Source organism: Neomonachus schauinslandi, chromosome 12 (genome assembly GCF_002201575.2).
Source record: "Neomonachus schauinslandi chromosome 12, ASM220157v2, whole genome shotgun sequence".
In the NCBI taxonomy this organism is placed as follows: domain Eukaryota; kingdom Metazoa; phylum Chordata; class Mammalia; order Carnivora; family Phocidae; genus Neomonachus; species Neomonachus schauinslandi.
This window is the reverse complement of record NC_058414.1, coordinates 19,180,271-19,208,195: the sequence shown is the minus strand read 5'-3', so window position 1 is coordinate 19,208,195 and position 27,925 is coordinate 19,180,271. Positions and strand designations below refer to the sequence as shown.

Sequence of the window (27,925 nt, the reverse complement as noted above, 5' to 3'; positions counted from 1 at the left end):
GATATGAACGAAATATGCAATGTCATTTTAACAGGGCTTGCTTTTTCCATGGGAAATTCATGGCATTTTTATGATGAATCTTTTTTATGAAGGAAAGAATCGTCACTTGATTTAACAGTTTGGCCCATTTGGGCTTCTGTATATCAAGTTTAGCTTAAAGTGCATCTTTTTTCAAAGTGGCCCCTCTGGTCTGCAGCCGTCTCCCTTGGATCTGCCCCTGATTCAAAGTTGGGTGGGAAGAGCAGGTCAGGATATGGCAGGGATGGGGAGATCACAGAGGTGGATAATTGCCTGCTCACTTCTTAGGTTCTCATGCTGCTGGACAAAATGTAGCCCTGCATAAAAGCTGTGAGCTCAGAAAGTATCCCTGGGCTAGAATTTCAGCCCCAGGATTTTGGTGGAGCGGGGACTTCAGAGGGCAAATCTGGCTGGAAACCAGGTTGTGTTAGACAACTCATAGAGCTGCATTTGTGTGGTACCTCATCCTGGATTGAAAAATGTCGCTCTACCACGCCCTTTGGAGGGAGCAGCTGTTGAAAATGATGCTAAGAGCCTGCAGGCCCCTTCCTGGGGACCATCATTGCCCTAGTATCCCAGCCCTTCTCCAGAGACAACCATTAGCGCAGTTTGAAGAGGAAAACGCCTCCTTGGGCAGCCACGCAAGACCAGTTGTCCCACTGAGGATACTGGACAGGCAGGCAGAGGTGGTGAGCTCCTCACGCTGCTTTTGCCTTTGCTGGAGAATACAGGGGCCAGTGGGAGAGGCACTTTCCTGGGCTTCTTCCAGGTCCTTCCTGGCCCCTTCCTAAAATAATCGCCGTCCTGGGGCGCCTGGGTGGCTCAGTCAAGCGTCTGCCTTCGGCTCAGGTCATGATCTTAGAGTCCTGGGATCGAGCCCCGCATTGGGCTCCCTGCTCCGTGAGGAGCCTGCTTCTCCCTCTCCCACTCCCCCTGCTTGTGTTCCCTCTCTCGCTGTGTCTCTCTCTGTCAAATAAATAAATAAAATCTTTAAAAAAATAATAATAATAATCGCGGTCCTGCTGAGCCCTCTAGTGGCCATGTTGGTAACTGCAGGCGTCTGAGCCAGGCGGGGAGGAGCCGCACACACCCTGGGGAGCCACAGCCGTGCGTGGCCTCGGGGGGGTGTGTGGAGGCCTCAGCCTGCAACACTTTCTATATGGGGAATAAAGGGAGCCTCTGTGGCCGGAGACTCCTGAAATATCAGCCCGGAGGCTGGTGGCCTGCCACGTGAACATGTCCCGCAGGCTCCTAGCCTTGTAATGAGAACTCGGCTTTGTTTTGTGCCTCGGTGATTCCAGCTCAGTTGTGGGACCTACCGGAAGTGCTGGATTTGGCCGATCCTTCACGGCTTGCCCTAGAACAGAGGCCTGTAACTCCACTGTTACCTGAAACCAAGCTGAGCTCCTGAGAGTCTGAAAAGCCAGCCACCAGCAGTCTGACAAACACAACAGCCCACATTTGCTCCCCAAGGGCCTTGGGTAGACCAGCCTGGCTTGGGGGCCACGCAGCCCTGCTTGGCCTCCCCAGACACTCACACTCACCTCACAGAAAACAAGCCCTCCACCACCACTGCCTCCCACACTCTGATCCTCAGGGCTCCCTGAGAACAGTTAAGTAGGTTACCCTTGATGGACACAAAACTAAATTGTTGTAATTGTTTTCACCCAGTGGTGTTCTCGGACCAGCAACATCAGGATCACTCAGGAACTCAGAAGAAAGGCAGATTCTCAGGCCCTGCCCCAGCCCCACCAAATCAGAAACTCCGTAAATGGGGCCCAGCCATCTCCAGGTGATCCTGAGGCCGCCTCAGTAGTTTCAGAACCACTTCAAGCTTCGATTCACAAATGTCAATAGATGCAAGATTACAAACACTCGCCTTATATAAAATGTGGATTCTGACCCCTCCCCCACAGGGATTTAGTAGCTCTGAAGTGGGGATGCAGGTATCTGCTTTTGAAACCATCATTCCGTGTAGTTCTGCTGCGGATGATTCACAGACCACCATTTTGAACTTCTGCTCCAGAACAAGGAGCAGGACCATCTCCTCTAGCACTGGTTAGCTTCCTCTTTTGAATTAGAGGTAAATACTGTCCTCACATCTCGCTGGTCATGAAAGAGACCTCAGTAAGTGTATCATAGGACTCCAAGTCTTTTGTATTGTCACAGATTTGTTTTTGCTGCAGCCGTGAGGAGAATCTCGGTGGACTCTGTATCATAATCTGAAAGTGAGATCTTTCTCTGGGAAGTGATATTAATTACTGAGAGACCAGGAAGAAGAGGAAGCCTGTGGCTTCCTAGGACTGGATCTCTGGGGTGGCGTGCCAGGCTTGACCAAGAAGCTGTGTGTCGTCTCTAGGCTGTGAGCCTATCAAACAGGGAGTTGCCTTTCTTCTCCCTTCTTGAAGAGCGAGAGAGTTAACGGTGATTTCCCAGTAGGACCCAAGAGGCTAGTTCAGTCTACCATTGTCAGGAAGAAAGCGTTTTCAAAACTTGAGGCTGTGAGTACACTTGGCTCATGTGGCCTCTGCACTGATCATCCTGGAAACATAGAATTAATTTCCGTGAAGATTTTTGTGACTGAAATGTCCCAGCTCTCCTCAACACAGGGCCCTGCTAGGAACTCCAGAGAGGATTTGCCATTGTTCTCTGTCCCATGTCACATTCCCATTTCACCCCCCAGCCCAGTTCCTTCCGGAGCACCCACACCTTCCCAGGGCACTCATTCTTCAGGAAGTACTGAGATTAATATGCCAAGTCACACTTTCCAGGATGTGCTGAGCCGGGCAAGAGGCTTGGAGCTGAGCTTCCTGGCAGCTAGTTCTCATGGTCATTGTCTGACACCAGCATGCACAGATGTTGTCTGCTTGGGGGCAGCAGCTTGATCAGGTCAAGCTTCTAGCCTTTCCGGTATGTTGGTAGATCAGGCAAAGCGCTGGCTCACTTCCTGCCCGCCTTCCGTCATTCCCACCTTCCTTCATCTTCTTCCCCTTACCCATCCTCCCATGCTCCCTTTCCCATATTTTCTCTGCTTCTGTGACTTTCTGCAGCTTTTTCCCTCTCTTTCTCTCCATTCTTCTTGTTGGGCCTCCCTCAATCCTGGAAAGCAGGCGCCCACCCCCCCACCCCCGCAGGGGCTCAAGGGCCTCTCCAGCAGGCTGGAGCCGCGTGCACCCTGCCAGGCAGGGACCCCCACCTTCACTTCCTATAAAGCACAATTAGGAGATAGACTTCCCATCTGCCCTTGCACAGACGGAGGGGGAGAGAGGGAAGCAAGAAAGAGAAGAGCTGCAAAGGAACACCAAAAAGAAACCACAAATGGAGTTCAAATTTTAAACTTACTCTGTGTCCAGGAGTGCAGCCCACTCTCCCAGCAGTGGGGGTTGGGTCAAAGCACCAGGCTTAAAACCCTGAGCGGGCAGGGAGAATTGAGGGCAATGCTGAACGTGGGGCAGTATCGAGAGAAAAGAAGGCTTTGTCCAAGGAACAAATCCACTCTTCAGAGAGATGTTTGTGGATCGGGAGGGACCCTGTTGGGAGCGGGAAATGGGCAGGGCTGGCCTTGCTGACAGGGGCATTGACTCTCCTCTGGCTCACTTGCTCTTTGCTCCTGCATGCAGGCCCAGCTCCAAGAGTACACCACTGACCAGTGTAGTCCCATAGGGACCTAAGCTCAGAAGGGCCCCATGCTTGGGGTTTAATGCTGTGCAGCCCCAGGCTTAAAACTATGTTGTATAAGTGAAGTCTGATGGGGTAGTGGAAGCTTGGAGCATGCAAGGGGGTGTGGAGGCTCAGAGACTGTTTATGGGGCCCTGCTTCCTGCTGCCACGCCCATCAGAAGTTCCCAGCTGGAGGGGGAGGGGGATTTCTCCACCCACTTTCTTGTCCCCTGGAACCCAAGCCTGCCCAGCCTCCCCTCCTTGGGCCTGGCCAGTGAGCACTGCCACCTTCTGCCCCAGGAAGGGCCTGGGCACAGGTGGGGAAGATCCTGGTTGGGTGCGCCTGTCCTGCAGCATCTTGGGGCGGGGCATAGCAGTGGCCACCTGGGCCCAGGATAGCAGTGCGGCATCTGTCTGGTGGACATCAGGCAGGAGGCCACAACTCAATGAGGGATGGACCTGCCGCCCACTCCTGATCCAGTTCCCGAGTCCAGAGATTGCAGTCCCCTGGGGGGTAACTTATCACCATTGGTTGGGGAGACCACCGGGGGGAAGGGGAGATTCCCCAGGCCCTGCTTCAAGCCAGGGAACAATGCATCAGTCCATCAGCGGGTGGGAGGGGTGATACCAGCAGCAATCAGATCCGAGTGGACACACAGGGCAAGGGTTCCCAGCCAGCTCCCTCGAGCCCGCTCTCTACCTGGGGGAACCCTCTCTTCCTTCCCAACCCTCCCGAATCTGTGTTGGTATTTTCCAGCCAGTTCAAGGCATCCTCCTGAGACGAAATACAAATTGCGTGATCTCAGTGATTGTACAAATCAGCTAAATGCTCTGACATTTACATTTAAAACTAGCACAGCACAATGTAAAAATGAATGATGAAATTCATGCTAATAATTAAAAGGTTTAACTTTATTTCCCTAGAAGGACATTAAATAGCAAATAAAGAGAAGCCTGGGTGGCTAAGTCGGTTAAGCATCTGCCTTCAGCTCAGGTCATGATCCCAGAGTCCCGGCTCCTTGCTCAGCGGGAAGTCTGCTTCTCGCTCTCCTTCTTCCCCTCTCCCCTGCTCATGCTCGCTCTCTCTCTCTCTCTCAAATAAATAAAATCTTAAATAAATAAATAGCAAATAAAATACACCATGACTAGTGGTGATTGCACAACAGCGTGAATGTATTTAATACCACCAAACTGTACACTTAAAAATGTGCAAAATGTACATGTAACATATAAATATAAAAAAGGTTAAAAGAGCAAATTTGATGTTCTATGTATTTTACAATAAGAAAAGAAAAGTTGGGGGAGCCTGGGTGGCACAGTGGGTTAAGCCTCTGTCTCTGGCTCAGGTCATGATCCCGGGGTCCTGGGATCGAGCCCCGCATCGGGCTCCCTGCTCAGTGGAGAGCCTGCTTCTCCCTCTCCCTCTGCTGCTCCCCCACCCCGCTCTTGCTTGCTCTCTTTCTCTCTCTCAAATAAATGAATAAAATATTTTTTTAGAAAAAGAGTAAACACAAACACCATGACAAGGGAAGAGAGAGACCACAAGAAAGAAGGAAAAAATCTTCATATTGTAATACCTTTAATGGCACTTTTTCCTGCTTTCTGAACAATTTTCATTTAGCCCTGGGCCTGCAAATTTTGCAGCACATTGCCTGTACCTCAGTCTCCCCTGACTAGGAGATGATCGTTAATTCTCACCCAGTGTTAAGAGGTGAAATTCTTTTTTTTTTTTTAAGATTTTATTTATTTATTTGAGAGAAAGAGAACACAAACAGGGGGAGCGGCAGAGGGAGAGGGAGAAGCAGACTCCCCGCTGAGTGGGGAGCATTGACGCTCAGTCCCGGGACCCTGAGATCATGACCTGAGCCAAAGGCAGACTCTTAACTGCCTGAGCCACCCAGGCGTCCCGAGGTGAAATTCTAATCCTGTGGGGAGAAAAAGTTTCCAGTCTATGACTAAAGGTAATTTCCATCTTAGCATCCATCCGTCTATAGGAGAAAAAAAGGAGGAAATGTAAAACAACAAAGAGATTCTTGTGTTTGGATGAGCACCCAGTCGCCTTTTGAGGTGCCCTCGTACATGCACAGAACAGCTGAGGTTCCATGGTGAGGTCAATTCATCATGAGAGCCCCTCTTCAAGAATGTAGCTTCTCAGGGGCGCCTGGGCGGCTCAGTCGGTTAAGCATCTGCCTTCAGCTCAGGTCATGATCCGGGGGTCCTGGGATGGAGCCCTCCCTCTCCCTCTGCTTCTCCCCCTGTTGTGCTCCCTCTCTGTCTCTATCTCAAATAAATAATATCTTTTTAAAAAATGTAGTTTCTCACACTCAACACAACCGTCTGCACTTTCAGCATATTGCAAATGACTTAGGTCATTTATCACCCTCCTGTCTGAAGTCTGGCGCCTCATAAGATAATTAATAAGCTTGTAGCTTCTCATAGCTACGAGAGAGTATAGCAACTTGGCCCTTCCTTCCAGGTTAAGAAAACTATCTGAACTGAGGTTGCTATGGCTTATAAATTCTTCATAATGACTCTCCATCGACTGGTAATATATCCACCCAAACACACCTTTCTTTGCACTCTTGTGAACCTCAGTAAGCTCTTTAGGCAGGCGTGGGAAGCTTAATGTATTTCCTGTGAAATTGTACCATTCTCCTTGATCAGCTTATCCCAGCTTTGCAAATTGAAAAAAAATTCATTCCTGGCACCAACATCCTGTTAAATTGGTTCTGATTAATAATTGAATCTTGAGACCTGTTCAAGGCAACACTCACAACAGCAGATTAGTGGGGGAGGGGACAGAGGTGCCAGATTAGCCCCGCGTCATGATGGAACAGACTCATGACCTCAGACGGAGGTTAAATGCGGAGTGCAGATTCCAAGAGAGTTTAATTCCGTAGAAAAATCATGGAAATACACAGAAATGTCTCCCTGGCTGACTGAGGGGCCTAGCATTTATTTCTAGTAATAGACTTTGAATGCTGATCTAGAGGCATTCTTCTTGGACTTGGAGTGTGCGGTGGGTCATATTCTTGTGGTTCATATTAAGCTTTCTTAGATGTTGAATTATTTACAATGGCACTGCAGAATATTTCTTCCTTAATCCTGAGGGAGAAAATACAGTCCTCCTGAAATGTCAGACTGAGAAACAGATAGGCTCCTAGCTTTACAACCCAAGAGCATAGCCCTTGTGGATGATTTCCAGGCATAGAGTGTGTCCAAATGACTCTAGATCTTCATGCCAAATCCTTTAAGCATGTCTATACTTGCTCAACACCAGATTCTCCCAGCCCAGTCTATGACTGAAGGTAATTTCAATCCTATTCTTCTTTCAGCCATTGGAGCAAAAAGAAGGACACCTAAAAGTAAAAGAACAGATTCCTGCTTTTAGATGAACAGCCATCACATTTTTAAGTAACCTCTAGATTTTCTCGACAGAGAACTTTAGGCTGCCCTAAAATGTTGCATCAACTATCTGGGGGACTGGTTTAAAATGCTGGAGATGACCCTCTTCCCAGATCTTCAGATTCTGACTCTTTGGGGATTTTTGAGTTAATCCAGAAACTCTTGTGTGGTAAAATTTGAGAACCACTGACCTCCAGACACTTTCATTAATTTCGGTGAATTGTTATATTCTCAAAACTCAAGGGTCCAACAGTTCTGTTGCATACATGGGAATCTTTAAATCCCTTGCTTAGTAAGACTAATTTGTGTGTTTTGTAATTCCCAGAGATTGAGAGCAAATGTCTTTCAACATTCATTCTTTCAATAGGCCAGTATTGAGGATACACTATGACCTGGGCACCTGCCCGAGGTTCTGTAAATTAACTGACCTTCACAGCTCTCTGAGCAGTAACACTCTGCATGTTTGGTATATTTAGGAAGACCCCAGGCAGCAAGCCAGGGATGAGAAGGGAATCCTGACAGCAAAGACACTCCCAACTCCCTTGCATGATTGTGATTCCGTTGTGTGCCAGGGTCTTTGTCTCTTTTGTCTCATTTCACCCTCATGATGATCTGTGACGGAGGTATGAATATATTGTCCCCGTTTTACAGATAACGATACTATAGCTCAGTGAAGCTATTCAACTAGAAAGCAGTGAAGCAGGGATTCCCTCCCAGCAGCCTGCTTCTAGAATGCAGGCTCTTATTCAACACCATTCCAGCTGTCAGAAGTGTTCCTTTCCCTAATAAGGTAGAAAGCAGGAGGTGATGCTATCAGATATGAATATTTTATATTATCATGCGGCCACCTCATTTCTATTCCACTGGTGATTCCTTCTGTATTAAATCCATGAAGCAGGTGTGGATGCCAGGCTCTGGGGATACAAAACAAATAGATGTGTGTTTCAAGAGGCTCCCAATTACCAAGTCACTTAGTCACACAGAAAGTCTAGAATTAGAACTAAGAAACCCCCAAAGTCCTTGAGCAATCTTGAGGCCATTCAGCTGCCCAGCCTGCCTTTCTAAAACTCTCCTAGGAGAAGTAGCTGCACATCCCTCTCATTATTGTGATGTCAAAATTACTCTGCCGGCTGGGCTGTCCTTACTCAAGCAAAACCACTCCTGGGGACAGTAAATTTGGAACCAAATCCTCTTCGTTGTGCCATCTGGAGATTTTTAATATTTTAACATCTTTCAACGTGTGAAATTCAGTCTTTTTCTTCTTTCTGAATGCTGGTAAAAAATTTCCTGGGCTCCCAATCCTGGCCCCCTCCACACCATCACTAATAACAAAACTATGCATTAGAACAGCGGAGAGGTTTCTAGCTGAAGGTTCTGCAGGAGAGAAGTAGGGCATGTGGTTTGCCGTCATTACCATGTAGCAGCTTCTGTGCTAGGTAGAGTCTAGTTGAAATAAGTTGATAAATTCTAGCTGGGTCCCAGGCTACCTCCTGCTATGAAGACTGAAGCCAATCTAGGATATCTATTGTGGGTATGAAAACTGTGTAAAACTATCCTGAAGATCCCATAGACTTGCCCTGAAAGCTAGCGTTGCAGACCTCTTTCACCCAGACTAATGAATCTGTCAGAATTTTCCTCAGCCCCTTTGACATTACAGACCTTATAGGTACCCCAGTACTCCAGGGGGTTTCCTAGGGGCTCCCCCACAGTCTGTGAGACCTGAGGCAGGCTCAGATCTTACAGCACACCCAACTCACAGGCCTCCCTGCCCCTCCCAATTTGGTCCCCAAAGCAGAGCTCTCTCCAGAGACCCCCTCCCAAATGTAAATATGGACAGAGAGTATGTCTCGGTCTGCCGGGCTCAGACTTTGTCAGCACCCCAAGCTGCTTCCCTCCACCTTGAGAACCCTCAGTTCAGGATTACCACCCACACCCTGTCTGCTTTCTCCACCTGCATTCCTAGGTAGCCGAGCAGAGCCAGAGAAAGCCCCCAAAGATGGTGTTGTATCTACTGCATCCCCACACAGCTAACCCCTGCTGAGCATTCCTTGCCACCTGGTGCCTCCTTCCTTCATTCCTCGCTGGTCCCTCATGCCTCCCTCCCACAAGAGACTCCAGACCTCTTCCTCTTTGCTCCAGCCTGCAACACACCTCCCCCCTCAGTGGACCCCACCAGTCCCTGTGCCAAGATGAAGCTCATCCAGTGACAACTTCAAATTTCTGCTTGTCCACCTCAAACCTTTTCTTTATTGTCACCCTTTTTTTTATTCCTTCATCTCTGGTCTCTTTCCTTTTTCTGACCCAGAGACTACTCCCACGCCCCTTCCCAGCCGCAGGGAGCCACCATTCTGCTTTCTGTCTCTATGATTTTTTTAATCATTTTATTTTATTTTGTTTTGTTTTTCATCATGGTAAGTGTACTCTTTAATCTTCATCCCCTATTTTCCCCATCTCCCACCCACCTCCCCTCTGGAAACCATCAGTTTGTTCTCTGTATTTAAGAGTCTGTTTCTTGGTTTGTCTCTCTCTCTCTCTCTTTCTCTCTCTCTCTTTTTCTTTGCTTCTTTGTTTTGATTTTTAAATTCCACATATGAGTGAGATCAAATGGTATTTGTCTTTCTCTGACTTATTTCACTCAGCATCATACTCTCTAGCTCTATCTATATCATTGCAAATGGCAAGACTTCATTCTTTTTTGTGGCTGAATAATATTCCATTACATATATAGAGATATGTATGATATATATATCATATATATATGATATATATATCACATCTTGTTTATCCATGCATCTTTCAATGGATATTTGGGCTGCCTCCATAGCTTAGCTATTGTAAATAATGCTACAATAAACATTGGGGTGCATGTATCCCTTTGAATTACTGTTTTTGTATTTTTTTTTTATATAAATACCCAGTAGTGTGATTCCTGGGTCATAGATATTTCAATTTTTAACTTTTTGAGGAAATTCCATATTGTTTTCCACAGTGGCTGCACCAATTTGCATTCCCACCAACAGCACACAAGGGTTCTTTTTTCTCCACATCCTCTCCAGCACTTGTTGTTTCTTGTGTTTTAGAGTTCAGCTGTTCTGACAGGTGTACGATGATAGCTTATTGTGGTTTTGATTTGCATTTCCCTTATGATGAGTCATGTTGAACATCTTTTCATGTGTCTGTTGGCCATCTGGATGTCTTCTTTAGAGAAACATCTGTTCATGTCTTCTGCCCATTTTTTTTTTTTTTTTTTTTTTTTAAAGATTTTATTTATTTATTTGAGAGAGAGAGAATGAGAGAGCACATGAGAGAGGGGAGGGTCAGAGGGAGAAGCAGACTCCCCGCCGAGCAGGGAGCCCGATGCGGGACTCGATCCAGGGACTCCAGGATCATGACCTGAGCCGAAGGCAGTCGCTTAACCGACTGAGCCACCCAGGCGCCCTCTTCTGCCCATTTTTAATTGGGTTATTTGTTTTTTGGGTATTAAGATGTATCAGTTTTTTTATATATTTTGGATACTAACCCTTTACAGGATGTGCATTTGCAAATATCTTCTCCCATTTAGTAGGTTTAGTAGAATAAACCCTACTTGATCGTGGTGTATGATAAAAATTGGGGTGCCTGGGTGGCTCAGTCGTTAAGTGTCAGCCTTCACCTCAGGTCATGATCCCAGGGTGCTGGGATTGAGCCCCACGTCAGGCTCCCTGCTCAGTGGGAAGCCTCCTTCTCCCTCTCCCACTCCCCCTGTTTGTGTTCCCTCTCTCACTGTCTCTCTCTGTCAAATAAATAAATAAAATCTTTAGGGCGCCTGGGTGGCTCAGTTGGTTAAGCGACTGCCTTCGGCTCAGGTCATGATCCTGGAGTCCCGGGATCGAGTCCCGCATCGGGCTCCCCGTTCAGCGGGGAGTCTGCTTCTCCCTCTGACCCTCCCCCCTCTCATGCTCTATCTCATTCTCTCTCTCAAATAAATAAATAAAATCTTTAAAAAAAAAAAAGTAGGTTGCCTTTTAGTTTTGTTGATTTTTTTCCTGTGCAGAAACATTTTATTTTGATGTAGTCCCAATACTTTATTTTTGCTTTTATTTCCTTTGTCTCAGGAGACTTATCTAGAAAAAATGTTGCTCTGGCTAATGCCAGAGAGACTACTGCCCATGCTCTCTTCAAGGATTTTTATGGTTTCAGATCTCACATTTAGATCTTTAATCCATTTAGAGGTTCTTTTTGTGTATAGTGAAAGAAAAGGGTCCAGTCTCATTCTTTTGCATGTGGTTTTCCAGTTTTTCCAACACCCTTTGTTGAATAGACTGTCTTTTCCCCATTGTATATTCATTCCTCCTTTGTCAAAGATTAATTGACCATATAATTGTGGGTTTATTTCTGGGTTTTCTGTTCTATTCCATTAATCTATGTGTCGATTTTCATGCCAGTACATACTGTTTCAATTATTACCGCTTTGTAATATAACGAAATCTGGAATTGTGATACCTTCCATTTTGTTGTTCTTTTTCAAGATTGTTTTGGCTTTTCTGGGTCTTTTGTGGCTCCATACAAATTTTAGGATTGTTTTTTCTAGTTATGAAAAATGCTATTGGTATTTTGATAGAGATTGCATCAATCTGTAGATTGCTTTGTGTAGTATGGACATTTTCCAATATTTGTTCTTCCAATCCATGAGCATGGAATGTCTTTCCATTTCTTTGTGTCATCTTGAATTTCTTTTATCAGTGTCTTATAGTTTTCAGGGCATAGATCCCTTGCCTCTTTGGTTAAGTTTATTCCTAGATATTTTATCATTTTTGGTGCAATTGTAAATGAGATTGTGTTCTTATTCTCATTTTCTGCTGCTTCCTTCTTAGTGTTTAGGTATGCAACAGATTTCTGTATTTCTGTACATCGATTTTGTATCCTGTGACTTTACTGAATTTATCAGTTCTAGTAAATTTTTGGAGAAGGCTTTAAGTTTTTCTATACAGAATATCATGTCATCTGCAAATAGAGTTTTACTTCTTCCTTACCAATTTGGATGGCTCTTATTTCTTTATGTTGTCTAACTACTGTGGCATAGACTTCCAGTACTATGTCGAATAGAAGTGGTGAGAATAGACATCCTTGTCCTGTTCCTGACCTTAAAGGAAAAGCTCTCAGTTTTTTCCCATTGAGTATAATGTTTACTGTGTAGTTTTCATATAAGGCCTTTATTATGTTGAGATATGTTCCCTCTCAACCTACTTTGCAGAGGGTTTTTATTGTGAATGGATGTTGTACTTTATCAAATGCTTTTTCTGCATCTATTGAAATGATCAGTTCAGTTCTTATCCTTTCTCTTATTGATATGGTGTATCATGTTGATTGTTTTGTGAATACTGAACCACCTTTACATCCTAGGAATAAACCCTACTTGATCGTGGTGTATGATTTTTTTTAGATATATTATTGGATTCAGTTTGCTAATATTTTTTGAGGATTTTTGCATCTATATTCATGAGAGATGTCGACCTGTAGTTCTCTTTTTTTGTGGTCTCTCTATCTGGTTTTGATATCAGGGTAATGCTGGCCTCATAGGATGAATTTGGAAGTTTTCCTTCCTCTTGTATTTTTTTGTAATTATTTAAAAAGAATGAGTATTAATTCTTCTTTAAATATTCAGTAGAATTTACCTGTGAAGCCATCTGGTCCTGGACTTCTGTTTTTTAGGAGTTTTTTGATTACTGATTCAATTTCCTTGATAATAATTGGTCTGCTCAAGTTTTCTATTTCTTCTGCTTTAGTTTTGATAGGTTATATGTTTCTAGGAATTTATCCATTTCTTCTAAGTTGTCCAGTTTGTTGGCATATACATTTTTGTAGTATTCTGTTAAAATTGTTCTTATTTCTGTGGTGTTCTTTGTTATTGCTCCTCTTTCATTAGTAATTTTTTGTTTGTTTGAGTCCTCTCTCTTTTTTTTTTTTTTTTTTTATGAGTCTTGCTAGAGTTCTATCGCTTTTGTTGATCTTTTCAAAGAACCAGCTCCTGGTTTCATTGATCTGTTGTATTGAGGTTTTCTTAGTTTCTGTATCATTTATTTCTGCCCTAATCTTTATTATTTCCTTCCTTTTCCTGGACTGAGGCTTTGTTTCTTCTTTTCCTAGCTCCTTTAGGTGTCAGGTTAGGTTGTTTGTTTGAGATTTTTCTTGCTTCTTGAGGTAGGGCTGTGTTGCTCTGTCTCTATGATTTGACTAAGTAGCTCATGTAAGTGGATATAGTATTTATCTTTTCATGACTGGTTTATTTCACTCAGCCAAGTGTCTTTAATGTCTTTAATGTCTTTAATGTCTTTAGTGTCTTTAATGTCTCATGTTGAGCATGTGTCAGAATTTCCTTCTTTTTTAAAGCTGAATAATATTTTATCACATATATGCCACATTTTGCTTACCCGTTCATCCGCTGATAGACACTTGAATTGCTTCCACATTTTAGTTATTGTGCCTCCTGAGTTCTTAATCCCCTCCCCTTTCTCCACTCTGGAGTTTAGTCTATCAATTGCCTTCTTTTTCCCCCACAGTGAAGCCCCTCTTCTCCATTGGCATCTTCCCCTCAACTATTAATGTGCTCAAGACCATGACCTGCACCCTCTACCTCATGAGCTTTTACTCTTTCTCTTGTCTTTTCACCACTACAATTTCATTTTTTTTTAAAGATTTTATTTATTTTGGTGCTCGTGCACACACACACAGACCAGTTTGGGGGGCGGGCAGAGGGAGAAGCAGACTCCCCGCTGAGCAGGAAGCATGGCACAGGACTTGATCCCAGGACCCTGAGATCATGACCTGAGCGAAAGGCAGATGTTTAACCAACCTAGCCACCCAGGTGCCCTACAATTTCATTTTTTTTTCTTTCTTTGTTTTTTTATTATTATGTTATGTTAATCACCATATATTACATCATTAGTTTTTGATGTAGTGTTCCATGATTCATTGTTGGCATATAACACCCATTTTTAAAAGTAATCTATTCCCAGCACTTCAACTTCCAATTACCTATTCACTCTTTTTGAAGGAAAAAAAAACTTTTATTATGAATATTTTCTGTATTCAAAAAAGTATAAATAATCATGCGATAAACATGTATTTAGGGGTGCCTGGGTGGCTCAGTCGTTAAGCGTCTGCCTTCGGCTCAGGTCATGATCCCAGGGTCCTGGGATCGAGCCCGACATCGGGCTCCTTGCTCAGCGGGAAGCCTGCTTCTCCCTCTCCCACTCCCCCTGCTTGTGTTCCCTCTCTCGCTGTCTCTCTCTCTGTCAAAAAATAAATAAAATCTTTAAAAAAAAACAAACAAACATGTATTTACTTACCACTTGGCTTAAGAAAAAAAGCATTACCAATACCCCCCTCCAGAGTTGAACTGGGATTTCATCTTGCTCCTAATCCTTCCATTGGCATCATCCCCCAAGCCCCCCCAACACCCACACCAAATGACCTTGACCCTTCTCCTTGGAACTATATCCTCTCTTACCTACCATGACCCTGGACTCTCCTAGTTCCCATCTTATATCTTTGATTCCTTCTTCTCTGCCTTCTCTAGCTCTGCTTCCCCTTTCAAGTCTCTGACCTTTGTGTTCTATCATCTTTCTTCTCTACATTGTCCATTTCCCCTGTTTTACTTCTCATGCACTCCCACATTTCAGTGATTCCCAAATCTAAATCTCCAGTCTATATTTTTATAGATTTAAATTCTAATAATAACATATAATAATGTGATAATAATAAAATAATTAAAATCTGTAATTTCCATTTGCATGATACACATGACTAAGCTGTCCTGCTAGGACCTCCAGGTGGCAAACCCTGAGACTTATCCTCAACCCCATCCTGTTTGACATTCTCAACAATGACTCAGATGGGGATATGAGCTTATCAAATTTGTAAAGGACACAAAGCTGGGCAGGGTGTTGTATAGCTGGATAACAGAATATGGATCCAAAATATGGTAACAGGTTGACTCTAACAGAATTAAATTTAACAACGGTCAACATAAAGACTTGTACCAAAAAAAAAAAAAAAACATAAAGACTTGTCCATGGGTTGAAACACCCAGCCGCACAGAGAGGTCAAAAAATCAGGAGCTATATAGAGGGAAGGCGCAAGGGATTTAGTTAAATGGCAAGTCTTTGGGCACCAGTACTGTGAAAAGCGAATGGAATCTTGGGCTATAAAAGATAAAATATCTACTGCAAGGAAGGGATTGTCCTCCTCAATTGAACAGTATTCGATTCAGGTCCATCTGCAATGCGGATTTCAGCTCTGACACCACATTCAAAGCAAAGCTATAAGAAACTTGGTGGGCATTCAGAAAGGAACAACTGGGATCATAATAGTACTTAAAACGGGTTCTATGGCCATGTCCTAAGGGCTACCCAGAAGAAGCGAGATTAGACCGGCTTTTTGTAGCTCCGTGTTCTATAGCACTAGTAGGAGGCACTGCAGGATACTGATTTGGCAGAGGCCAGTGGAAAACTCACCAAGTCTCGGAGCTGCGGAGCATGGAAGAGACTTTTTGGGGAGTTAGTGGGTAACCAGGGGAGGTTTCCAAGTTCAGTGGATATGGACATGGCAATTCCAGCTTCTTCTCTTCAAATCTCTGCTGCCACTGAGATCCTTGATTATGTGTACCTGCCTAGACCTGAACTCTCCAACTTTTTAAAGTTGGAAAGTCACTGTTCATCCTTATAGCCACAGGGCAAGCATTTGGAAATTTAAGAAATTTTTTTTAAAAATCAGAAAACTTAAAATACAGGAGAACTTCCTTGACCCTTAATAGGACATGTAGTAGAAAGTCATGGCAAACATCGTTCTTAATTGTGAAACATTAGACATCCTTTAAAGTCAGGAACAAGAGAAGAGGCCTCCACCACTACTCCCGTTAAAACATTATGCTGGCGGCCCTAGCTAGAGGGATAAGGCAAGAAAATAAATAAGAGATATAAGGATTGCACAAGAAGCAACAAAATTTCATTACTCACGGAAGGTATGATTGTCTTTATATAAAATTTAAGAAAATCTACTGGCAAACTACTAGAATCAATAAGATGGTTCAGCAGTATTTCTTGGACATATAATCAGTATGCAAAAATCAATAGTATCTACCAACAACAATCAATCAAACTATAAATGTTTCAGTAGCAAAAAAGACTACAAAGTAGTTCATGTGCTCTGGATTTTTAAGAAAATATTATAAAACTTCACTGAAGGACATAAAAGGAAGTCTAAGTAAATGTTCATGAATGGAAAGTTTGAGAATCTTAAGTATGTCAATTCTCCCTAAATTGTGAGTCTATAAATACAATTTTACTCCAATCAAAATCCCTATAGGGTTTTCTCAGAACTTGGCAAGCTGATCCTGTATTGATAAAAAAGAATGAAAGACCAAGAACGGTTAAAGCATTTTTGCATCTGGATAGACAAAAAAAAACTGATAGACAAGAACCCAGAACAGACTTATTTAGATGTATATACCTGGTATATGACATAAACGGCATTACAAATACATGAAAAAGGGGTAAAGTTGTTAATTATTGGTAGTGAACAGTGGTTCTCCAAATGGAGAAAGAAAAGTTAAATCATATGCCTACTTCATACACACAAAAGTAAATTTTATATGAATTAAATACCTATGGAAAGAGCAAAACTTTAAGCCTCCTAGAAGAGTATTTAGACTATTATGTCCACCACACAAATATATACATAGTCCATGTGTGCATATGTATATTTTTGTTCTTAACAAAACATTCAAGTGCTGACCATAAAGGAAATGCATGGTAGATTTAACCACATCAAAAGTTTAAATTTCTGGCTGGCTCAGTTGGTAGACTATGCAACTCTTGATCTCAGGGTCATAAGTTCAAGCCCCAGGTTGGGCGCAGAGCTTACAAATAAAAGAAAAGCTTAAATTTCTACATAAATAAAAAATGAATAGGAAATTCACAAAAGAAGAAATGTCATGGCCAATAAATATACTCAAACTCGGTTTTCAGGACACCTACAACTTTTGCCTTTTGCAGGGAGGGTTGATTATTAAATATTCCACTGCTGAATAAGGTCTCTGTGTGGTGTGGTTACTCACAGCATCGTATTTGTTATAGCTCGGAGTACTGACTAATCATTTGCTATATCTTTGTCCAAGGCAGATCAAGCATTTTACCACTAATAAAGGAAGCTCATAACATCCTGTGGGTTCACTTGTATGTGCACAGGGCTAAAAAGACATCTAGGTTTCTGGGGCCAGTCCCCCAGAGGCAACCCCAGGAATGGACCTGAAGGGTCTACCTCCCGCCAGCCCTCTCACACCACCCCCATCATTTTGCAGTCTCTTTGCAAAAGCATCTGAGTTTTCCCACTACACACGCCAAGAGTGAAAAATAAGGGCCCACTCTACCTTAACGGCAGCTATACGTAATGGATTAAAAGTACTGGGATGTATATTTTATCCCCTAACTCGTAAATTACATAAGAAATTCCAAGCTCTGGCAGTGAATGCCCCTCTCTCCTAGCACCTCTCTTTGCTCATGCTAACAACTAAAAAAATCAAATCAAATATCCAGATAAACCTATGTCTCCTGTCTCCAGATTTAGTAGGACACAGAGAGTATACTAAGAATCCAGCCTGAAGTAGACAGAAGAATTTAATCTTCTTTATTTTGACTTTTTTTTCTGGAATGTTTTTATCAGTACAATTACCAGAGGCGGTGCCGTCCCTGACTTCCCCTGACAATCTCATGCTTTCCGTTGTCACATACAGTTAGGTGCTACTTATCATTAAAAAAAAAAAAAAGTAAAAGATGATAGGATACAGCAGGTGAATTCTCCATCTCAGCGTTGATAAAGGCTTTATCTCAATATAATATAACCCAGATTTTTTTAAAATTTATACTAATTGTATTAGATTGTGTTTTAGTGTGGAAGGAGAAGGAAGAGGGAGTGAACAAATACAGCATCAAAATTACTTTACCCACCTAAGAGAACAGGTAGAAAGGGCGTAAGACAGATCTGGGTTTGATACCTATAGCTTAGAATTTATATGACTTTGGGAAATGTATTTAACCCTATCTTCTTTCTCTGCTACAAAATGAGCAAGCATATCTATCTACCTCAAGGAGATTTTGTGAGGGTTGAGCCTTGGAGGTGGGGGTAGGGGGACGCAACCAGACCCCACGTGGCACCCTCCACAAGGATGATTTAGAAGAGTTTAATGAAGCAACTGTTTACAAAGGTGTGGGCAGGACTAAGGAGCGTGGAGGGACCCTGAGGCTTCCCTGGGTTAGCAACAGAGGGAGTCTTCACCAGGGGAGTAGTGACCATAAGCTAGAGAGAAGTGTAATATTTCAGCTCTCTCTGCACCTGGCTGTGGGCAGGGACCCCCACAGGTGTTGTGGCCCTCAGTGGAGCAACACAGCCCCCAGCTTGTGACCCCAAGCAGGGAAGGCACCCCGACCTCCTTCTGCTTCCATCCCCCAGCCTCTTTGCTGGTGGTTCCTATGGCTGAAGCCTGAGGGCAAAAGAGCCCAGCAGATGCAGTCTAGATAGTACACCTCCTAGAACACAGAGCTGGGTGGAGGAGGGTGGGGAATGGAGCTGGAGGGGCAATCAGAAAATATCAAGCAAATGCTTCACAGATTTAAGTCTCCTTCTCACTCCCCTCCCCAGGCTCATTTTGCTCACCAAACAATGCTGGTCTGTCAATTGGAAATTTTTTAGCCACTCTTAAATCTTTTCAAAAAGGCTCCACTTAAAGGACATTCATTACTTTTTTATTTGATCCCCATAGCATTTTATTAGGTAAATGGGGCAAGTAGTATTATACTGAAGCTTGAGATTAATGGCTCTTCAAAGACCATAGAAGGTCCAAGGCTATAACCCAGATTCAGGAGATTTGTGGGAGGCTGCAGAGACACAGATGCTGACAAAGATTATTTGATGATGAACGCTCTGAGTAAACTGATGGATCCTAAACATTACCATCAGCTGGCCAGCGACTTCCACTGGGGAGAAAGTTGTACCTCCAAAAAAGGATTTGACTCCACATATAATAAAGTATCAAAGTGTGTGTGTAGCGTATATGCATTTATGTATCTATATATTACTTATAAGGAAGGATATATATATACAACAAAAGATACATATACTTTTTTTTTAAGATTTTATTTTTAAGTAAGCTCTATGTCCAACGTGGGGCTTGAACTCACAGCCCTGAGATCAAGAGTTGCATGCTCCACCGACTGAGCCAGCCAGGTGCCCCCAATACATAAATTGTTAATAAAAGAGAAAGAAAATCAGAACCAAGGAATGGAGCACAGTTCAATGTGCTAATCATAAAGGTTACTCTGGGGGCGCCTGGGTGGCCGTCGGTTGGGCATCTGTCTCTTGGTTTCAGTTCAGGTCATGATCTCAGGGTTGTGAGATGAAACGCCACACTGGGCTCCATGCTCAGTGTGGAGTCAGCTTGATTCTCTCCCTCTGACCCTCCCCCACCCCAGCTCAAATAAATAAATAAATAAATCTTCTAAAAATAAATAAATAAAAGTTACTCTGGTTGCTGTGGCTGAGCCTCAGATTCAATTCTGAGTTTCTTGGGATCAGTAAATTAAACAATTCTCATTCTCAGAAAAGCAACATGCTATTTTCTCAGGGGAAGAAAGTGGGGGTGGGTGTTCCAGAAATAAAATCTATAATAAATTTCCGTTCATATAGGACACTGAGTGACATAATGGACAGAATCCTTGATAACAGGTTTATAATTAATAAAAACTAGTGTTTTCCATGGCTCTGTCGTGAAATCAGAGCGTAACATTTTTTGTTATGTTATGTTAATCACCATACATTACATCATTAGTTTTTGATGTAGTGTTCCATGATTCATTGTTTGTGCATAACACCCATGCTCCATGCAGAATGTGCCCTCCTCAATACCCACCACCAGGCTAACCCATCCTCCCACCCCCCTCCCCTCTAGAACCCTCAGTTTGTTTTTCAGAGTCCATCGTCTCTCATGGTTCGTCTACCCCTCCGATTTCCCCCGCTTCATTCTCCCCCTCCCGCTACCTTCTTCTTCTTCTTTTTTTTTTTCCCTTAACATATATTGCATTATTTGTTTCAGAGGTACAGATCTGAGATTCAACAGTCTTGCACAATTCACAGCGCTTACCAGAGCACATACCCTCCCCAGTGTCTATCACCCAGCCACCCCATCCCTCCCACCCCCCACCACTCCAGCAACCCTCAGTTTGTTTCCTGAGATTAAGAATTCCTCATATCAGTGAGGTCATATGATACATGTCTTTCTCTGATTGACTTATTTCGCTCAGCATAACACCCTCCAGTTCCATCCACGTCATCACAAATGGCAAGATTTCATTCCTTTTGATGGCTGCATAATATTCCAGTGTGTGTGTGTGTGTGTGTGTGTGTGTGTGTGTGTGTGTGTGTGTATACCACATCTTCTTTATCCATTCATCTGTCGATGGGCATCTTGGCTCTTTCCATAGTTTGGCTATTGTGGACATTGCTGCTATAAACATTGGGGTGCACGTGCCCCTTCGGCTCCCTACATTTATATCTTTGCAGTAAATACCCAATAGTGCAATTGCTGGATCATATGGTAGCTCTATTTTCAACTTTTTGAAGAACCTCCATACTGTTTTCCAGAGTGGCTGCACCAGCTTGCATTCCTACCAAGAGTGTAGGAGGGTTCCCCTTTCTCCGCATCCCCGCCAAAATCTGTCGTTTCCTGACTTGTTAATTTTAGCCATTCTGACTGGTGTGAGGTGATATCTCAGAGCATAACATTTTTTTTAAAGTTTTCATTTTTAAGTAATCTGTACAGCAACATGGGGCTCAAACCCACAACCCTGAGATCAAGTGTCACGTGCTGAACTGACTGAGCCAGCCAGACGCCTGCAGAGCATAACATTTAAAGTACATGCCAGGGGCGCCTGGCTGGCTCAGTCAGTTAAGCCTCTGACTCTTGATTTCAACTCAGGTCATGATCTCAGGGTCCTGGGATCAAGCCCCTCGTCGGGCTCTGCACTCAGTGTGGAGTCTGCTTGTCCCTCTCCCTCCCTCTGCTTGTTCTCTCTCTCTCTCAAATAGATAAATAAAACCTTTAAAAAAAATTTTTTTAAGAATAAAGTACATGCCAGTGAAGGTGATCCTGGGAGAAGCTGAGGTCATGTCCCAGCACAAACCTCCCTGGTGTTCTAATGTGGTCAGTGGTGATGTCAGCGAACCTAAGGGAGGAGGAGAGGTAGCCCTTCCCTTTGAGACCACCTTCCCTGCAGAGCTTTTCTGCCAGGTGGCATGGATATCTGGAGGTAGTTCTCTCCGTCGAGGTCTGCATTGAGTGCCGGGGTCCAACGCTGCCCACCAAGGGAAGTCACGGGCATGGGGGCACAGAGCCAGTGGTAGGGCTGCTGACAGTCTCTCGCAACAGGACTGTGACTCCGCACTCCTGGAGACCTTGCGTCCTGCAGACGGCAGGTTAGAACGCACTTGGGCCAGGGACGGGCAGTGCCTCCCTCCCCCGTCTTCCAGTGCTTGGTTTTCAACTATCAAGGAGGAGAAGGAGACAAACTGACTGGGGGATAGAAAATACTCCCCATATTCACCCCCTCCGAATATCAACCTCAAACGCAACTCCCCAGAAATGCCCTACCATGTGCCAGCTAGAAGACTCAACCTCTCGCCTTTGCTGGGAGTTACAGACCAGGGCTAGTTAGAGCCCCTAACCTCTTGAGTTTTAACGCAGATGAGATGAGGCTGAACTTGGACTAATGAAGCAGCTGTCACATACTGCCACCTCTGAGCACCGATCATCCCACTTACCTTTCAGATAGCTACTATCATATCCATGTCATTTTTCAGACAAGAAAATGACGTTCTGAGATGAGAAGTAATTGCCCAGGGTCACACACTGAGAGAGCTGTGTTTGAACCCAGCTTTCTCTGACCTGAAACGGGGTTTGCACCGCCTCTCCCCTCCAGGCCACGGAAGGTTGGATCCTCGGCCTCTGTGATTTGGAGAAGGGCAGGTCTGGGCTCCCTGGCACCTGTGTGCTCTTGCCTGAGTCCCAGGCCCTGACTGGGTACCGGACCCAGGTGTCCCTCAGCCCTGCAAAGCTCCAAGCTAGACACTGATGTGAACCTGCCCCCACCAGGGCCGGCTTTTCATGGAGCTTTACCTACAGCTCCCACTGGCTCGTAGAACAACCCAGAAGTAGGTAGAACCAGATAAACAATGCTCATTACCGGAGAGTCAAAGAGGTAGAGCTGTCACACACACGCACACGCACACACAGGGCCCTGCCCATGTCAGAGCTGGGAGAAAAGTCCAGCCGCCTGCACTGCCCAGTCCCAGGAGAGTCTGTGTGGGAAGATGTTGTATAGCCGAGAAACCAAATGTCTAAGCACCCTTGTGCTAGCTCAGATGTGGACAGCATAGCCCAATTACCCTGAGCTGGAGTCATGCTCTGTTAACCACCCTTCATTTTTGGCATACTGGGTTTTCCTAATTAGAGCCCTGACCTGCCCAAAGAAGAAATTAAGAATAGAAATGGCTTTGCGTTATTGATTCCAGATCACATTTTTTGTTGTTTTCCTTGACTTCCGTTTGAATTCTCTCTCTCCATCTCAAAATCCTATAAAGTGAATGATGCCAAAATGATGGGTAGGGGGCTTGATCTTCTGCTTGGAGGTATTTCCACTTATTCCTATGGGTGTATGGAACTGCATTCTGGTCAAACAAAATGGACTCTCTTGCCTCCATTTTTAATGAGCATCTGCCAACACCTTTTGGTCACTGACCAATTACAAATAAAGCAGCACAGCTAAAACCTCTGTATGGTTTCAGTGACACTGAAGGCATGCCAGAATGCAAGTGCTGCGCTTTTAAGGTCTTTTCTCTTCCACTGGCTCCTCTTCAGCTGGGACCTGTGTGGCAAAAGTCTTGGGTTGCATTGGGGCAGCTTATGGTCAGGATGGCTGCGTCCAGCCAAAAAGGCAACTGACATTTACTGAGTACCTACTGCATGCCAGGCACCTTCCTTCAGTTACCACCTTTAGTTTTCACATGACCCCCCTGGGTAGGAGTTAATGTCCTCATCAGTAGAGGTGACAGCACAAACTCAGGGACATCAGGTACCTGGCTCACGCTCACACAGTGAGTCACTGGCTGGGTCAGGATTTGAACCCAGTTCTCTCTGATTACAAAGCCCATTTTCTCTTCCTTCTGCATGTTCCTCACTCAATTTCACCCCTGGGAGAATCAGGCACTGCACTCCATAAATTGGAATCAGTCATTCACAAAAGGTGAACAGCCCTGGGGAAGTATCTCGTATTGGGCTGGACAGGTCTCATCCTGCTGCAGACAGATGTATTTCTCTGGGGGAAAAAAGTCTCCATTTTTTTTTAAACTTTAGTGCTATTCTTTGTCTTGGCCCTACTATTCTTTTTCCCACAATCCCATCTTCATCTGGCCTCCCAGCCTTTGTCATTCTCCTCCTCATTTCCCAAATCATCTCTCAACTCTCCTTTTCCCTCTTCGCTGATTTTTTGCCCTGTCAAGAAATGGGTGGATGGAGTTGCATTTAACTTGTTGCTTAACATGAATTGAATCACCTACTCCCTGCCAAGGAGAGGTCAGCAAGAAAGCCAGCCGTGAAGTGCTGGTCGGTCCCAGAACAGAGGGAGAAGTTGCTAAGCAGGCCTACAGGGGTCAGGAAAGTTTCCAAGAATAGTTGCCTCATCCAAGATAACCTACCCTTACATCAGCAGAATCCTGTACAAACAAACAAAACAAAAATCTGACCTCTGCTCTTCAGATGTGTTTACGTTTATTCAAGAGAGATGGAAGGGGGTGGGGGACGCCTGGGTGGCTCAGTCAGTTAAGCGTCCAACCCTTCATCTCAGCTCAGGTCCTGATCTCAGGGTTGTGAGTTCAAGCCCCACATTGGGCTCCACACCCAGCGTGGAGCCTACTTAAGAGAAAAAGAGTGAAAGAGAGGTGGTATGTGACGTGTTCAGGATCACAGAGTCTGGAGCAGCCAGACTGCCCACAGTAAGACCCCAGCTCTACCACCTGCTAGCTACAGGACCTCAGACAAGTTACATAATCTCTCCACACTTCCTCTTGCCCGTCTGTAAAATGGGGATAATAAGACGGCCTGTGTCTTGGAATTATTAGGATATATTTGTTCATGAAGTACCTGGATCGCTGCCTGGCACAGTTAGCACTGTATATCAGTTAACTCTTCTGCGCTCAGTCAGCAAATATTTGTGGAGCCCCCTCTGTGTAAGAGTTCCATGCAGGAGACAGCACCGAATACCACGAAGCAGCATGTGCTGAGAGCCGATGGCCAGAGTTTGGGATGGCGCAAATGGTGTGCAAATCCCAGCTCTGCCACTTAGCAACCCGTCACACCACCCAAGACCACAGCAAGTTCCTTACCCTCTCTAGGCCTACCTGCACTTCTGTAAAATGAGAATAGTCCCATCTGTCTCACGGGGCAAGGGTTACGAGTGAAAACGTAGGAAGGCCCTCCGCACAGAGCCTGCTACACACGTGGCAAGGTCAAAATACATGGCAACAACCAGCATCTTTGCGGTCCCTGTCCCGGGTCCCGGAGCTTTCAACCAGGTGGGGAAGCCAAAGTGGAAAACCCTTCTGCCCGAACGTGCAGTGGCCTGTGACGGCAGGAACATCACCTAAGACCGAAGGCCCATTTTATGTATGGAGGCAAAAAGCCCTTGGGCACTTTGTCTATGGACTCAGACTTCCTCCAGGATGCTCACTTGAGTCAAATCCAAACACACTGGAAGGCAGGGTCCGGGTGTGTGGAGGACTCGGCCCTCCCCAAATCTGCTGGTGCAAAAGATGCACAGCAGTCTCAAAAAAAAGATCCTACAGGATGGGCAGGATCCCCACGGTGACCTTTTTCCTCACCACAGTGAGAGAGGGGGAGGCGCTGTATAGATGGTGCAGACATCCCAGTGAGGAGAGGTCCCGGCTGTCTAGTTCAGTGTGGGGACTGGAGCACATACCCACGCCTGGCCGAGGGGCAGCCTCATCAGCCTCATTTTCCCTGGCCACCCAAATACTTGACCGATGTGCTTTAATCCTATTAATAACCAGTGCAGGTTGAAGCACTGGGCTGCTTAACCTTGTCTAAAGAAGACAAAGCAGTTGTGTGTGTGTGTGTGTGTGTGTGTGTTTGTGTGTGTCTGTGTGTATGAATATTTCTGTCAGGTTTATTTGGTCTTCAACTCATCTTCCTCAAAGGAGTAGGTTTCAAGTAAATATGTAGTTAGTAAGATTATTTTAAAAGAAAAGCCATGGCAGATGATCCTATTAAGAAAAAAAAGGGTAGGGCGCCTGGGTGGCTCAGTTGGTTAAGCGACTGCCTTCGGCTCAGGTCATGATCCTGGAGTCCCTGGATCGAGTCCCGCATCGGGCTCCCTGCTCGGCGGGGAGTCTGCTTCTCCCTCTGACCCTCCTCCCTCTCATGCTCTCTGTATCTCATTCTCTCTGTCTCAAATAAATAAATAAAATCTTTTAAAAAAAAAGAAAAAAAAGGGTAAAAATCTAAAACCAGTATGGTGGTTTTTCAAATTCTGATTTGTAACAATATATGAATGTGGGACGTCTGGGTGGCTCAGTTAGACCACCAGCTCTTGGTTTCAGCTCAGGTCATGATCTTAGGGTCGTGAGATCGAGCCCCGAGTCGGACCCCACGCTCAGCGGGGAGTCTGCTTGAGATTCTCTCTCTCCCTCTCCCTCTGCCCCTCCCCCATCATGCTCACACACACATGCACGCTCTCTCTCTCTCAAATAAATAAATCGTTTTAAAAAATATATGAATGTGCTCATACACTGTCCCACACACATTTTATTTCTCTTCCTACATTTCTGAAGGGATTTCAGGCGCGAAGAGCACACTGCCTTCGTGCGCTGGCTTCACAGAGTGGGAGATCACAGGGTGGGAGCAAGGTCTGCAGTCCACCCAGTTACAAAGGTGGTCTCGTGGTCTTGGCAGCCCTCAGAAGGTTGTGGAAAAGGCCTGACAGTGCTTCTGTAGGGAAACAGCGGGGGGTGGGGGTAGGTGAGCAAGCTTTTGGAAATCCCTAATGAAAACTGGCCCACGGAGCTCTCCCTCCCTGACATAAGCACTGATGTTGGTGTGAACACGAGGTGAGCCCGGAAATGTGATAGGACTCCCAAGAAATGTCATCTGTATAGAGCTGGAAGCTGCTCTGATCTTATTCCTCTAATTCTCTTTGTTACTAAAATGTTCAAAATATTAACCTCACTCTGGATATTAAATTAATTTGGACAATCACAATTGATGCCAATTAACTGTACTGAAGAGCGTTTCCTCTCAATACTACAATTCACAATTGCACATAATTGCAATCTAATTTATTTGCTTTAATTAATATTTGATTTATTTAAAAAGATGGGAGAGATTTTTCAAGAGTGTCTTTCTGCTGACAGTGTTCTGGTGCCTAAAAGGGAGCCTTTTTAGTGCTAAGGTCTTTCTTTCTTATGTTCCAGTGAGTTGGGTTTCAGGAGGCTCTGAGCAGTCACAATACAAACAAGTTGCTCCGGGCTCATCCATCACCCCTAATCCCATGACATTAAAACTCTGCAGTTTGATGGCTCTTGCAGAGAAGAATTTTACATGGATTTGTCCTCTCTGTTCGTGAGGGGGACTGCTCATTCCCCATAAACGAGGCGGGCCCTGGCACAGTTGTACAGTCGAAATCTGGTTTGGGCGCTCTTCGTGTTCCTTTCTTTGACCCCCTTACCAGGACCTCCCTGCACCCACCCCCAGGTCCTCACCCCTCCTGCCACCCTCCCTCCAGCCCACCAGATGTAAGCCAGCTCCACACTCTGGGGAAAATTTACTAGTCCTGAGTTCTGGCAAGTCATTAGGGCCCATCTGGGTGAATTAATTCAGAGGAGAAGCTTACCTGACTGATAATAGCTCCCAGATAATATAGCTCTATTTTAACCAAGATCTTCAAAGCTTCAGGCATGTTTAAAGGTGATGGAAATGTTACTTGCTAGTAGCAAATAGAGGAGATTTTTCAGACCTCAACAAGCCTTTTAGAATGCTTTAAATTACATGACAAACAAAAACATTACAACTCCACACACAAGAGAGGCAGGAAGATTTCCAGTTTATTGAATCCTGATTCAATCTTTATTTCAATTTTTTTTAAAGATTTTTATTTATTTATTCATGAGAGACAGAGAGAGAGAGAGGCAGAGGGAGAAGTAGGCTCCCAAGGAGCAGAGAGACCGATGCGGGACTTGATCCCAGGACCCTGGGATCATGACCTGAGCCGAAGGCAGACGCTTAACCATCTGAGCCACCCAGGCGCCCCAATTTTTTTTTTTTTAAGATTTTACTTATTTGACAGACACCGCGAGAGAGGGAACACAGCAGGGGGAGCTGGGAGGCTTCCCACGGAGCAGGGAGCCCAACTTGGAGCTCGATCCCAGGACCCTGAGACCATGACCTGAGTTGAAGGCAGATGCCTAATGACTGTGCCACCCAGGCACCCCAATTTCAAATATTTATTGATCGCCATTATGTGTCCCACACTGCACCAAAGGCTAGAGATAAAGGGAGATGCACCCTATATTTATGAAACTTTTCCCTCCCCGGTCTCCCTAAAATCATTTGTTTGCCTGCTTCTCTGTCCTGCACCAGACTGTGAGGTCTTCCTGGCAGCTCCTCTTCACCCTAAGAGCCCCAGTGCCTGGCAAACAGTTTAAACTCATTACTGAATAGATGCTCAAAATGAAGAACTCCAGGG

The 27,925-nt window shown here is 44.7% G+C and overlaps 1 protein-coding gene across 1 annotated transcript in view; it reads left to right on the top strand.

Moving 5' to 3' along the window:
• Positions 1-27,925, top strand: part of LHFPL3 (LHFPL tetraspan subfamily member 3) — a 555,594-nt gene that overhangs the window by 499,553 nt on the left and 28,116 nt on the right. The window lies entirely within an intron of this gene.